The sequence below is a fragment of the Alligator sinensis genome, unplaced genomic scaffold (assembly GCF_000455745.1).
Source record: "Alligator sinensis unplaced genomic scaffold, ASM45574v1 scaffold672_1, whole genome shotgun sequence".
Taxonomy (NCBI): Eukaryota; Metazoa; Chordata; order Crocodylia; family Alligatoridae; genus Alligator; species Alligator sinensis.
The window spans coordinates 555,290-569,448 of NW_005842830.1; positions in this window are offsets into that span (position 1 = coordinate 555,290).

Consider the following 14,159-nt stretch of genomic DNA (forward strand, 5'->3'; position numbering starts at 1 on the left):
CTGGCAGGTGCACAGCAGGTCACAGCCAGGCAGCAGTCTCCACTGCCAGACTGCTGCAGTGGGTATAGGGTGCAGGGAACTCCCAGGGCTGCTTCAGCAGTCCAGCTGGCACAAGGGGCAGTGTCCCCAGGTACCAATTGGCTGGGCCCCAGAAGCTCCTGAGAGCTAGTAGCCCTGAGCTACTTGCCAGGTTGGCTTTTTATACTGCTGGGGCCAGGACAAGGCAGCTTTTTATACTGTTGGGGACAGCAGAGGTGCTGGCCCCGGGTTGTAGCTCCCCCTGGCTAAAGATCCGGGAGGAGCCAGGCAGGGTTAATTTGCTCCACAACAAAGTGCATGTCTGAGCACGTGCTCTGAAGCAAAAAGCCCCGGCTCAAATTTGCACCGCTTCTATTTGAGCTGCTGCAAGCACACATGCTTGCATGTGTGGACATGCCCAATGATGCTAAGCAATCCCACATAGTATCGTCCATAATTATAATTTTATTGGGCATCACATGGAAGCCCTTTCCCCTCATTATTTGATTTTCCATATAATAACAACAAACATAGCAGTGGCTGCTTATCAGTGCCATTTCCTTTCTAGACTCTTCTCTGGGCCAATCCATGCCAATCCAAGGAGGTGTCCTTCCTAGCCAGCTGTGGGTCAAGAACCTGCTTCAGAAACTGTTTCAACAAAGTGGTCTGTTTTTGTGCCTCCACTCACTCTTAACAGTGGAGCCATCTTCAACACTCCCTGTTTCTGTGCTTCTAGTTTAAAAATCAGACCATACCTGCTCAGACTGCCAGACTGTACACTGACAGAATAGGGGGAGGCAGATGGTGAGTTTCCATCTCTTGTCTTGCAGTAAATGGTTGTCAATTTTTCCTTTGTCCATCCTGCACTGACCACAGTCCATCTGGAGCAGCCTATCTCCCCCAGCCTCTTTACTGCATTTTCATACCTAGACATGGAACTGTGCATAAAATGGATTTGTGCCTTAGAACAGACAGAAATGGTGAGTGTCCAATTAAAATATGTTCATGTACTAATATTTATTGTTAAAGAAGCTTGCATTTCACATCATGTGATAGGGCTCAATGGCTAAGTACAGACAGTCAAAAAGCCTGAGGCTGAATTGATTCAGTCTTTGCAGGTTAGTCTAAGCTGCAGAGATTAAACTGAGAAACAACCGGACATGCATTTACTGTACTTTTTGATTCAGGAAATACAGCCACATGCTTGCAGTGGCTTTGGCCAGAAGCTGGGGAGCACTCTCTGGCACATAGCCAGCCATGAGCTGTGTGTTTGCTTCATCTTCCTGCTGCCCCTGAGGTCTCTGGGATTTGCAGTCCAGAATCACAACAGCAGGACTGTCCAGGGTTGCCCATCACTTCTTCTCCCTGTTTCCAGATGTTTCCTGTTTCCGGGATTTGTAGTCCACAGTCACAGCCAGCACTAAGTTTCAGTAAGTTGAGCAGCAGAACAGCTCTGTACTGAGGGGGAAGGTGGGTTTAACACCCCTCCCTGGCCCCAGTTCTTGCCTCCTATCCCCCATCCCATCCCCCCGCCCCTGCATCTCTGCTGGAGCAGATAGCACAGCCCAGCCCAGGGCTGGAAAGCATGCTGGGATGCTGGGGGACTGTGATTCAACTTGAACTAGGAAGGGGTCTGGGACAGAAGTTTCATAAATTGGTTTGACTCAAATCAGTTAAGTGTGATACTACATTCAACCAGGTTTATCTTAAACCAGTTTCAGCCATTTTGAAACTGGTTTATGTGCACTGAGCTTCTGTTCTGTTACAGGTTTAAACCAGTTTCTGATCACTTAAACTGGTTTATGTGTAACTTCTGTCCCTAGCCTTTGTGATTAGGCAACGATGAATGAGTAAGTCTATTTTTTTGTCTGGAACACATAGTTACATGCTGGACAGATGATGGACGTTGCAGACTGGAATGGCTCATCTTGACGTTAAGCATCTAAAATTAAAAAGTTTTATGTTCTTCATCAGTGGTGTACTAATTCTTAGAATTAATGGAGAACCTATTGAAAGGGATGAAAAGGACCTCATGAGCTCATGTAGTCAAATCCCTTGCTCAAAGTAGAACCATCCTTGTATCCTGGTGTGACAGGTGGTCACTCTGGGCCACCCTTCATGTGGCCCACCCACCTGTCTCTAGGGCAACCGCCCGCCTACTCTCCTGCGATGCCTTGTTCTTGATTAATTAATTAGTATTAATTAGCAGGAGGCTGCCCTTATACTGCCCCACTGCTAGGGGCGCTATCTGTGGCTCCATTTCCTCCCGTACACCGCAGTCCACACCTCGCTGATGTAATCGTCGTTGTCTCTATTCTACCACTGTTTAGCCCCTTCCTGTTCTCCCTGGGCCTTCCTTCTCCGTGCCCTCACTTGGGCTTCCTAATCATGCTGCCCCCCTTCCTGGGACTCGCCGTGCCCAACTTGGGCTTCCTAATAATACTGCCCCCTTTCTGGGGCTCACCGTGCCTGCACTTGGGCTTCCCCACAATGTTGCCCCCTTTCTGGGGCTCACCGTGCCCGCACTTGGGCTTCCTCACAATGTTGCCCCCTTTATCTGGGGCTCACCATGCCCAACTTGGCTTCCTAATAGTGTTGCCCCCTATCTGGGGCTCGCCATGTCCAGCTTGGACTCCTCAATCATGCTGCCCTCTCCTGGGGCTCACCACGCCCGCACTGGGGCCTCAATAGCGCTCCCCTCTCAGGGGCTCGCCACACCCACACTAGGGCTTCTCAAACGCCCCTCTCTGGGGCTGGGGTCTATGCACCCCGTGTGCTGCACCTGCTGGTGCTGGGGGCCTCACACTCCACTGTGAGTCCCCTATGAGGCCTCCTCCAACCCCTAATAGCCTCACCCAAACCACCGGTTTAACCAACAACAAAACACAAGCCTCTGGGCTGTAACATAAATTGAAGCCGCCTGGCTAAAACAACATTGCTCAAGCATCTTAGAGCTGCCATACACTGTACCTGCGGTCAGGCTTTTTCCTGCACCCTGGCTTAGAAAGCTCTTGCCTCTCTGGCTGCTGGCAGGGAACTCCCTCTGGCCTCCTGTCTGTGCTTTATATAGGAGCCAGGCCCTGCCCCTTTCAGTCAGCTGACCTTCTTTGGTTGCCCTGGCAACCCACAGCTGGGCTCCTTATTTCCTGCTAGGGCTTCCTCCCTAGCAGTTTTCCCCTCTTCAGGCACAGGGCACCTCAGTGCTCTGTGACACCTGGATATATGTTTGCCTAAGTGGCATTTAAAAAATTCTAATGAAAATGATTCTACAATCTTTCTAAGACATTTATTTTAGTGCTTAATCATACTTTTTTTAGTACTATACTCTCTACTTTTCCTTGTATCCAACCTAAATCAGCTTTGTTGCAGTTTAAACCCATTACTTTTTGTCCTGCCCTCTGCGGACACAGAGAACAGTTGTTCACCATCTTTTTTTATAACAATACTTCTTCTATTTGAAGACTACAACATAAGTATTAGTAAATTCTCCCTCAGTCTTCCAGATTAAATAACATCTGTTTTTCCAACTATGCCCTGGTTTTTAGACCTCCAATCATTTTCATTGTTTGCTTTTTAGATTCTAACTTTTCTACCTCTTCCTTGAAGTGTGAATTTATTGTTGCTTCTCAGGTGTAGTTATTTGTATTTTTCTTTATTGAATTTCATCCAATTTATTTCAGACCATTTTTCTAATTTATAAAGGTCATTTAAAACCCTAATCCTGTCCTTAATCAAGTAAGCTGCCAAATCCATCTTGGTGTTATCCTAAGAATGCAGTTCCATCTTCCAACTCATTAATGAAGATATTGAGCAGTGTTAGAGATGGAGAGACCTTGGGGAACCACAAAGATTATTCCTACTAGTTAGACACCAAGCTATTGAGGACTACTTTTCAAGCATGTTTTATAATAGCTGCCATCTTATAGTAGCTTCATATGAATTGTATTTCCTTAGCTTACTTATGAGAATGTTCTAGGACACATTGTGAAAAGACTCACTAAAATTGAAGTATATCACATCTACATGTCTACAAGGCATATCACTTTTTATAGAAGTAAATCTGGTTGGTTAGGAATGGATACGCCCAAGTCAGCAGTCACTTATCCCCTTGATATCTTCTAGGGGCTTAACAATCTATTTTTTGATGATTTGCTCCAATATCTTCCTGGGTGCTGAAGTTAGACTGACCAGTCTATAATTCCCTGCATCCTGCTTTCTTTCTCTCTCTCTCTCTTTTGCAGATGGTCATTATATTTGCCCATTTCTAGTCTTAAGACTTTTTTCAACTTTCATGACTTCTCAAACATAATACCCATTGGCTCTGCAATTACTTTAGCCAATTCCTTGTGCAGAATGGCCCTCATCAGATTTTTCTGATTTGAAAACATCTAGTTTACCTAAATAAACTCTAACTTGTTCTTCATCTACTCCAGGCTGAGTATATGTCCTTTGTCTTTGAAGTCAATTCAGCTTGCCATCTCACAGTTGAATTTCTTTCTAGGGTAAAAAAGTTTGAAGTCACTAAAGATTGTGTGGTTTAGTCAAACAGATTTCTTGCTATACTTTTTATCCTTCATTCATACTGAAGGATGAATAGCATACTGTTGAACCCTTAATAGTATAAAATCATAGAAATGGCTGGAAGGGAACCTCAGGGCCAGGAAGAAAAATTACATGTAAGCTGGTATAAGTGATTGGAAACTGTCTCTCTAGGATGTGGAACCAACTCAGAGCTCCTGTTGCAGCCCTTCAGGCTGCTGCTGAGTCAGGCTGTTCGCAGAACGGTTAGTGGGGTGCCAGCTGCTTGCTCCTTGCCTCCCTGCTACCTGCAACACTTGTGGCTCCTTAGCAACAGCTGTTTCTGGTCCCGAAGTCTTCTGTGTTCCAGTCTCTCCTCTCCCTGCTCTTGGTGGGTCAGCTCAAAAATGCTGATGCCAGCTTCCTTCCTCCAATCAGGAGGAAGCACTGGCTAGAAAAGTGTTGGCTCCCAGCAGCATCTGAGCATGTAGTGCTGGAGCTTTCAGGTATGCTTTCTTTCTGCTCCACTGTAGCTCCATCTGTTTTGTGCTCCCTTCTCACTCCTTTGCACAGATCCCCTCCAGATTTCAGTTGAGTCATAGTCCCCCAGCATCCCAGGATGCTTTGAACCTCCCCCACAACCCCCCTCTCCCCTCACAAGGTAGGCAGGCTAGTCTTGGCCCAAGCTGTCAGCTCTGGTTGAGCAGAGAGGCATATTCAAGCACCCCCAAGCTTCTGGCCTGGCCCACTGCAGGCATGCAGCTGCATTTCTGGAGTCAAAAGAGAATGTCTGTTCACTTGCTTATCAGTTCAATCTATGCATCTTAGACTAACCTGCAAAGACTGATTTGATACAACTTCAGGCTTTTTGATGGTCTATACTTAGCCCAGGAGGTCATCTAGTCCAGCCTACTGCTCAAGGTAGGATCATCCCTGTCTGAGCCATTCCATATAAGTATTCTCCAAGGATGGAGATTCAAGAACCTTTCTAGGTAGCCTGTTCCAATGCTTAACTACCCCTAACTATGCCTATAGAGAGAAAGTTCTTTGTATCACATAACTTCCCAGTAAAATTCTCTCCCTGCAAACTGAGAGCGTTGTTTCTTGTTCTATTCCCTGCAACCACAGTGAATAATCTGTCCTTCATATAACCACCTTTCAGGTATTTGAGATTTATTTATTTTTTTTCAAATCGCCCTCAGTCTTCAGACTAAACAGTTCCTCGGGAGCACACTGTTCAGCTTAGAATGGTGTCCTTAATCATCCCAAATTTTGGGGTGCACAGCTTTGCCTCTTTCATTTTGGTTCATATCCATCTTATGGTCCACTATAACTCACAGGTCCTCCTCTGCAGTACTGCAACCCAGTCAATCACTCCCCATGTATTTATGCATGAGATTGTTCCATCTCAAGTGCAGGAATATTGAACTTCATTTGATTCATTTTTTCCAGTTTATTCAGATCATTATGATCCTAATCCTGAGCTCCAGAGATGGCTAGCCACGTTAGTCTGAAGTCAGGTGGGAGGTAAGGCACAGTGGCACTTTAGAGACTAATTGATTCAGATACATGAGCTTTCATAGGTGATTCCATCTGCACAGAAAAGGGAGTCACCTACCACCATTACCCTACATGTTCGGCTTAGAATGGTGTCCTTAATCATCCCAAATTTTGGGGTTCACAGCTTTGCCTCTTTCATGTTGGGAATGATTTTTTCTTCTGAGAGGTGATGCTGGTCATAGTTTTAGTATCATGGACAAGTTTGTACCCCACCTTGCATTCTGGACTTTTTGTTTCCAGGTTTGAACATAAGTGCTGCATTGATTCAAGCTGGCTTTAGACAATCTTGGTATCTTTTCCACTGCTCACCATGCAAACATCTATCAGAGTACAGTTGTCTATAAAGGATTTTTTTAAAAACACAATTTGACATCCTGACTGTATAGCCAGACCATCTAAGTTATGCCTTCATAATCTTTTCACCTTTTCTTGGCACATTTGCTCAGTGGAACACTTCAGTAGTTTGGATTCTGTCGTGCCAACTAACTTTCACTTGCTTCCTCAAACAATTAAAAAGGAAATAGATCAGCTTCTTGACTTGATAACTGTAGCTCTCTGTTTCATGGGCATAGAGTGAGGAGGTCAGGATTGGCCTTATAGACTTTCAGTTTTGTCTGCAAAATTGTCACTTCTTCCCTAAAGACATTTACTTAATTTTACAAAGCCTGCACTGGTTTCGTTCTGTTGGAAACTTATTCATTGATGTAAACTTTGTGTAAGAGTGTTCTACACAACTAGATAAATCTATTGGCAGTTTGAAGTATATATCTTCTAATGTTGACAGCAGGAGTGGGTTGGTAACCTTTTTGAAGCTCATGTTTACTCCAAACTTTGAATGTGTTGCTGCAAAAAACCCCACAATAACTTGTATATCTTTCTGGGAATGAGCAAACAGCCACAATCTGATTCATGGGCAAGTTTTTCAAGCACCTTTGTTCTCACTCTATATTGGAATAAATTGTTATCTAAGATTGTCAAGAACTAACCAAGAAAATTTTGGGGTTCTTGTGGAATGTTGCAAGTAAATATTTTCATTAATTATGTTTACTAATACAGAATTTGTTCTGTTATTTGTAGCTAATGTTAATGTAGCTGTGTTTAATCATTTTTATGTTGGCAGGAACTACAGTATTTGATATGAACTCATTTTTGTATTTTTATAATATGGCTGCAATTTGGGCAATATGGTAATGATTAAGTTAAGTGTTTTTCTCCAGACAATACTATTCCCATGTCCTATGAGTAATGACTGAGAACTTGCATGGCTATGCATTTGGGTGCATAAGTGAGCCCAGGCCCATCCACAAACAAATAATGGTGGTTTATTTTTCAAAGGGGGGTGTCTTTAACTGGGAAGAAGTCTAATCAAAGCCTTTTTGGAGAGAATAAGGGAAAAACTATATCCCTGAGGTAACTGATTGCTAAGGATGTTGGATTAGTAGTCTATATATCCAAAAGGATGTAAATATATTCTAGCTATACTTGGATCAGGCTCTAAGCCTGACCTAATGAACAGAGAGACATAGTTAGCAGTGTTAGTCTGAAATCAGGTGGAAGGCACGATAGATTTGCAGCTTATAGACTAACCAAAGTACACATACACATACTTTGGTTAGTTTATGTGAGCTACAGCTCACAAAAGCTTGGCGCATATATGAAATACGCATACCAAGCTTTCTCCCTCACATGTGAATCACACGCTTTCATGATCTGATAAACAGATTCACATCTGAGGGAGGAAGTTATATGCATAGTATACATATGCTCCCTGAGAATTCAATAGAAGAATGCAGGTGATCAGATAAGAGTGGACATTTAACAATTGCCTTGGGATTAAGTTTTGGTTTAAGGATTTCTGCCAAGGGTGGGTTTAGTCTCCCAGCTGACGGAAGCTGAGCAGTGCAAGTTGAAAAGTTGTTTGCAGAAATCTCTGACGGGTCAGAGCCTGCAGCTACATTCTAAGGGAAAGGTACAGAGTTGGATCATATCTACTTCTTAGAGTGTTTTTGTTTGTTTTTATATCTCTGTCTTTCTCAATATATGGTCAATGTTCTTGTGATTTTTCTTGTTTATGTAATGAATCCTATTTGTATTTCTTATACCTTACTGATTGTCTGTGGTAAGTGTGATTTCAGAACAGTTGGCAATACAGACTGATCTCTTATATAGGGGAAAGAGATATAATAACTTTTCCACAACCCAGGCAAATTCTTTAAGTTGGCAAAATATTTCCTGCCAACAAAATATCTTTTGCAGAGCTCTCCTGCCACAGCTGGATGAGACAGGTAGATCTGAGGTGCAGTGAACCAGATCCAAGGAGTTGGCTCTTTGCTTGTTCTCAGTGGTCAAGCAGTCCATTGAAGAAAGGTTTGGTGCTAAAGGACTCCCCTGAGGATGAAATGCATCCCAGTCATGTCACAAGGATTAAACAACTTTGCAGAAGACCTGAATCTGTATCCGGTATCAGATACCTGTATCAAGATCACAGAAACCAACTAGCAGCATGGAAACAAGACACTAAATAGTGTGGGTATGAAGACACAGCTTTGTTTTATACCATTTGTTACTGGAAATGTATGGGAAATATTTGTATCACTTTTGCTATCTTTGTATTATGAAACCGTCTAATGGGTTCAGTGAATTTTTCAGGGGTAGCTAGTCTTATACAGAAGTATCCATAAATGTTGCTGGACAGTAGATACCATGGCTGTTTTTCTTCTCCTGTCTCAGAAACTACATCAACAGTCAGGCAAGTAAAGTGGTTGTGCGCGACTCTTAACAATTATGATCTTGCCAAGAATCATTAGTTAAGAGGTTACCCAATGCTTGTGATATATGAAAACTATTACCCTTCTTTATGTATACCCTTCTTATATACATAGGGTCTTGTTACACATTACACTGTGAGCTGCTCAAATGTTGATCAGTGTAAGTGCTAGCTGGAGTTTGGAGCAGTTGCATGTTCAGACCAGCAGGGGCCCAGTGGACTGGAAGGTAAGACCCCTACCTCCCATTCTGGGGTCCCCCACTGCCCCTTGGGGTCCATCCCCCCACAACTTACTTATGGCTGCCCACACTGTCTGTTTCAGGGAAGCAGGCAGGGAAAGGTTAACTTGCCTGCCCAGCCCTCACTGCTGGTTTGGTGCTCTCCTTTGTGCTGGGCTCAGCCCAGAGAGCAGCAGCAGCAGCAGCTGTGCAGGCAGATTTAACCCTTCCTTGCTTGCTTGCTTGGAACAGACAGTGCGGGCAGGCACGCATAAGCGGGGAGGGGGCAGGGAAGCAATGAGCAGGGATCTGGGGTGTTGGGGGGGCAGTGAGCCCAATCCGGGGTGGGGTTGTTGGGGAGGTGTTTACACTACTGTATAGCCTAGAATGGCTACACATTAGTGTAACAAGAGCTGGATAACATGGATCAGAGAGAAACAGAGGTTGGAGTAACTTTAAGTGGCCTAAAGAGTGCTTAGAACTAGTTTTGGGTGTTAATGTATGAACAATTGAGGGGTTAAGAGCTCCAGGAGCCACCTAAAATTAACGTGTAACAAGGCCCATATGCACCTATTCTTTGGGGCATATTTCTATAGCGCACATCAGCTAAAAGAGTTCTGTGAAATTTGGGATTAAGAAATCTCCATTAGCTATATAGACCTTAGCTGGGATAGCCTGAAGGACATGTTTTGCCACAGGAGAGCAATGTCATTACTGTAACAATCGCTAAGAAGGTAGGTTCAGTTATAAGAATGTAATTGATGGCTTCCTAAGGTAATTGATCAATAGCCTCATTACTAATGTTGGATTTCTTGTCAAGATCAGCCCATTTTTCTAGAATTGTTTTGTTCTTTTCAGTTACAATGTTTTTCAGTCTGAATTTATAACAGAGATGGAACTACATGGATGAGGTACATGCTGTTTTCAGAACATCTTAAAACTTTTTCATATCACTTCTGTCAGTTTGTATGTAGCTCCTCCACTTTTTTGCTCCACTGAATATCAAGTATAGCTCAATTTAGACTGAAGAGTGTTATACACATTCTCAAAAGTGTTTTTCTTGAGTGACATTTTATCAGGCAGCCAAGATAAATATACATGATGATTTTCATCCAGCAATCTTTATATTCTCAGCACTCTCATCAAACTAGGATTAATATTTTTAGATTGTAAAGCCTAGATATTTAGCTTCTTCTGAGGTTTTTTGCCTTGTTGTCTTGTGAGACGAGAACAAAGTCCAGCATGTTCTATCCTGTCATGGATTTGGTAATTCTGACATCAATAATGTTTCTTTTGTCTGATGAGAAGCAAATCTTTGGGATAGAGGTACACCCTGGAAGTTTTGGAGTTTATATCTGAAAAATAGTGTTTGCAATGAAAAGGGAGGTTTAGGTTGGATATTAGAAAAAAACTTTCTTGCTAGGAGGGTGGTGAAGCACTGGAGCAGGTTACCTAGAGATGTGGTGGAATCTCCATTGTTGAAGGTTTTTAAGGCCCGGCTCAACAAAGCCCTGGCTGGAACAATTTAGTTGGGGATGGCCCTGCTTTGAGCAGGGGGTTAGACTAAATGACCTCCTGAGGTCCCTGCCAACCCTCATTTTCTATGATTCTATGACAAAATTTTCTCACATTTTCAGGAATATCAGAACAGTGCACTTTTCAATGTCATATTTACTGATAATGTTATTGTCAGTATGCCATTATCAGGTTTGATTTCTGATTCAACGACAGCATTGAAATTACCCAGAATAATTAACTTTCTCCTTCTTTGGTACATCAGAGATGACATATTCCTGATCTTTGCAGTATTTAATTTTGATATCATTTGGGTTTATTATGGTTGATTTGTAGACACTGAGGATGGTAGCATGGGACTTACCAGAGAGAGAGAAAATCTTATGTTAATTAAGGAGTCAGTTATGCCCTGAGGCATATCTAATAAAAACAGTACCCTCCAGCATCTCAATGACTTTGCAACAATTACTCCAAAGCTAGGTGTAGATGAGATCCCAGACCTCCTTCTCTGCAAGGCAAGTTGCACTTAACTCTGGGATGTAAATTCTCTAGCAGTGAGTTTAGTTTTGTTCCAGGCCAACATCTAATGCTTCCGCGGGAGGCAATGTCCCCATATCCTTGCCCCTCAATACCAGTAAGTCAGGAGGGAGATTTTTTTTTCACAGTTCCATGTTGCAACTAGCAAAAGCACAGAACCATGGGATAAGCAAACACTTCCCACTTGGTATTGCAATCTAGGGACCACAAACACAACCTCAGGTATCAGATACCCTGAATGGAGAGCCACAACTCCCTTTTCTATCATCCTATTGCCTCTACCTCAGCTCCTTTCAACTTCTTCCATAATCAAGTTACGTTAGTATTCACAATCTCTGCACTCCCCTTTCTTGGGGAGTTTTGGCCAATAGGTCTCTTGACAATTGCTCATCCATGCCTTTCTTCAGGTTCCTTCTCCATCGTTGTTTAGGAAAAGCATCTATGAACAATGCCAGGGGAATCGGTATTTCTATGTACAGCATCTTTAAATGTCATTTAGATTCTGTGGCTTTGGTGTTGTGCAGCCTCTTCTATAAGCTATTTTTTTGGAGTTCTTTTAAAATATCCATGTAAAAATGTATCCTTCTAATGTAGAGTCATTGGGAAAGGAACTGTTTGTTTAATGTGTTTAGTGAGTGTTAAGTCCTAGCACCTAGCACACTGTGGTCCTGATCCTTCACCAGGGATCCTTAGCATTATCACAGTACTACTACTGATGGTCTTATTTGCCTTGATAACATAACAGCCTTCATTTTACATGTTGGAAGAGAGTTATTTGGGGGGGGGGGGGGGGGGGGGGAAGGGGGAGGTGAATAACTTGGGAGGGAGTGAGAAGCTGTCAAGTCAGAACAGGATCATTTTGTTGATCAACTTCTCACCTTATTCACTCGTGAGAATAGCCCTATTTGTTTAACAGGTCTAACCTCATAAGTTCATTCAGTATTGCAATCTTAGATTCCTAGATATTATAGATTCGATTAATAGATTTAGGGTTGGAATGGACCTTGTAGATCATCAAGTCTGACCCCTGCCCTGGGCAGGAGAGAAAACTGGGCTCAAATGACCCCAGCCAGGTAAACGTCAAGCCTCCTCTTAAAGACCCCCAAGGTAGGAGCCAGCACCACTTCCCTTGGAAGTTGGTTCCAGATCCTAGCTGTGCTGACTGTGAAGATAGTGTCTTCTAATGGCTAGTCTAAACCTACTTTCTAACAACCTATGGCCATTATTCCTTGTTACTCCGGGAGGCACTCGGGGGAGCAAGGTTTCTCCCAATTCCCGCTGGTCCACCCTAGTAAGTTTATAGACGGCCACCAGGTCCCCCCTTAGCCTTCTCTTGTGGAGGCTGAACAGGTTCAGGTCCCGTAGCCTCTCCTCGTAGGGTCTGCCCTGCTGTCCCCTGATCATGCAAGTGGCTCTTCTCTGGATCCTCTCAATGCTGTCCTCATCCCTCCTGAAATGCGGTGCCCAAAACTGAACACAGTACTCCAGCTGTGGCCTGACCAGTGTCGCATAGAGGGGGAGGATCACCTCCTTGGCCCTGCTTGTGATGCATCTGTGGATGCACGACAAGGTACGGTTAGCCCTACTGACCGTGGCCTCGCATTGTCGTCCCACGTTCATCTTGGAATCGGTAATGACTCCAGGATCTCTTTCTGCCACCGTGCTTTCAAGAAGGGAGTTCCCCAGCCTATAGGTATGCTGCTGGTTCCTACTGCCTAAGTGCAGCACCCTGCACCTGTCAATATTGAATCCCATCCTATTTTCATTTGCCCACCCCTGTCTTACTCGTTCCAAGCAGATAACATATGCCTCAGTTACCTGAATATAACTACCAATTGTGACTATTTTGATTTATGATACACACACATCTACTTTGAACTATATGTTTTGTGTGCATCTTTTCCATATGACAGCTTTTATAATGCGACTGCATGAAGACTCTCTAGGGAGACATGTTGTGGATAGAGCCATTAGCACACTAAAATAATTGATTCCATACGGGATAAGTATACTAAAACAAAATGAAACAAAACAAAAAACAAACTTTGAAGCTGGGACACATTTTTTTTTTAGCTGGCTCATGCTCAGAAAGGTCCTCTGAAGTTTAGGAATGGTTTTTGGAGTGACCAGGTAAATGGAACGGAACTGCAAATGTTTGCACTTAAAATGCTTGTTTAATCTGCAGACACACCTTGCTGATACCAACATGTGTCCCTCCGTTTCAACGTATGGAATAGTAAAATATTTCAAACGGAGGCACTGTCAGGGTGGTGGTGGATAGGACTTGTTTAAGGCAGCCACTGCAGCAGCTCAAATAAATAACCAAAAATCGCCTAAAGAAATCAAATTTGTTTCCCTCTCTGGCCAATGTTATTCCCCCCATTTCTCCACCCCCCCCCACTCCCCTCCTCACTTCATCCTAATACGACTCCCTTTCATCCTCCTACACGAATCCTCAGGCCTAGAAAGTCCTGGAGGAGAGAAGTCCTTTTCTTTTCTTTTTGGTGTGTAGGGGAGGGAGGGATTTTTCCAACTGCTAGACATGAAGTGGCTCAGGGTGAACGGAGCTGGGGTTTTTCCCTGCCCTTTCTAAGCGCCAGACTGCTTTCTTTATTGGAAGGGGGGGGGGGGGGGTTAGGGAGAAGGTTGGCAAGGCCTCGTCCGCCTAAACCACATGTTAAAAGACCCTTTTTGGAGCAGGGAACTCTTCATGTCCTCTTTTTTTGGGGGGGTGGGGGAAAGCTGCATACCTGTCCAAAAAGCAAGGCACTTTGCGGACCCAGGTGTGGGGGGAGAAGACCCGGAGTGCTGACAGTGTGAGGGACGCAGACATTTACACGCAGGGGGGTGAGGGGCAGACTCATCACCCTCCCCTGTCCTCTCCCCAGGCGAGTGCAGCTGGACGCAGATCTGGCCTGAGTCGCAACCCGCTGCTTGTTTTTTTGTTGGCAAGCTTTCCCCGGCTGTCGGGGTCAATGTCCCCTTGACAGCCGAAGCCGGGCTGCTTGTCGCGTATTCCGCCTGTG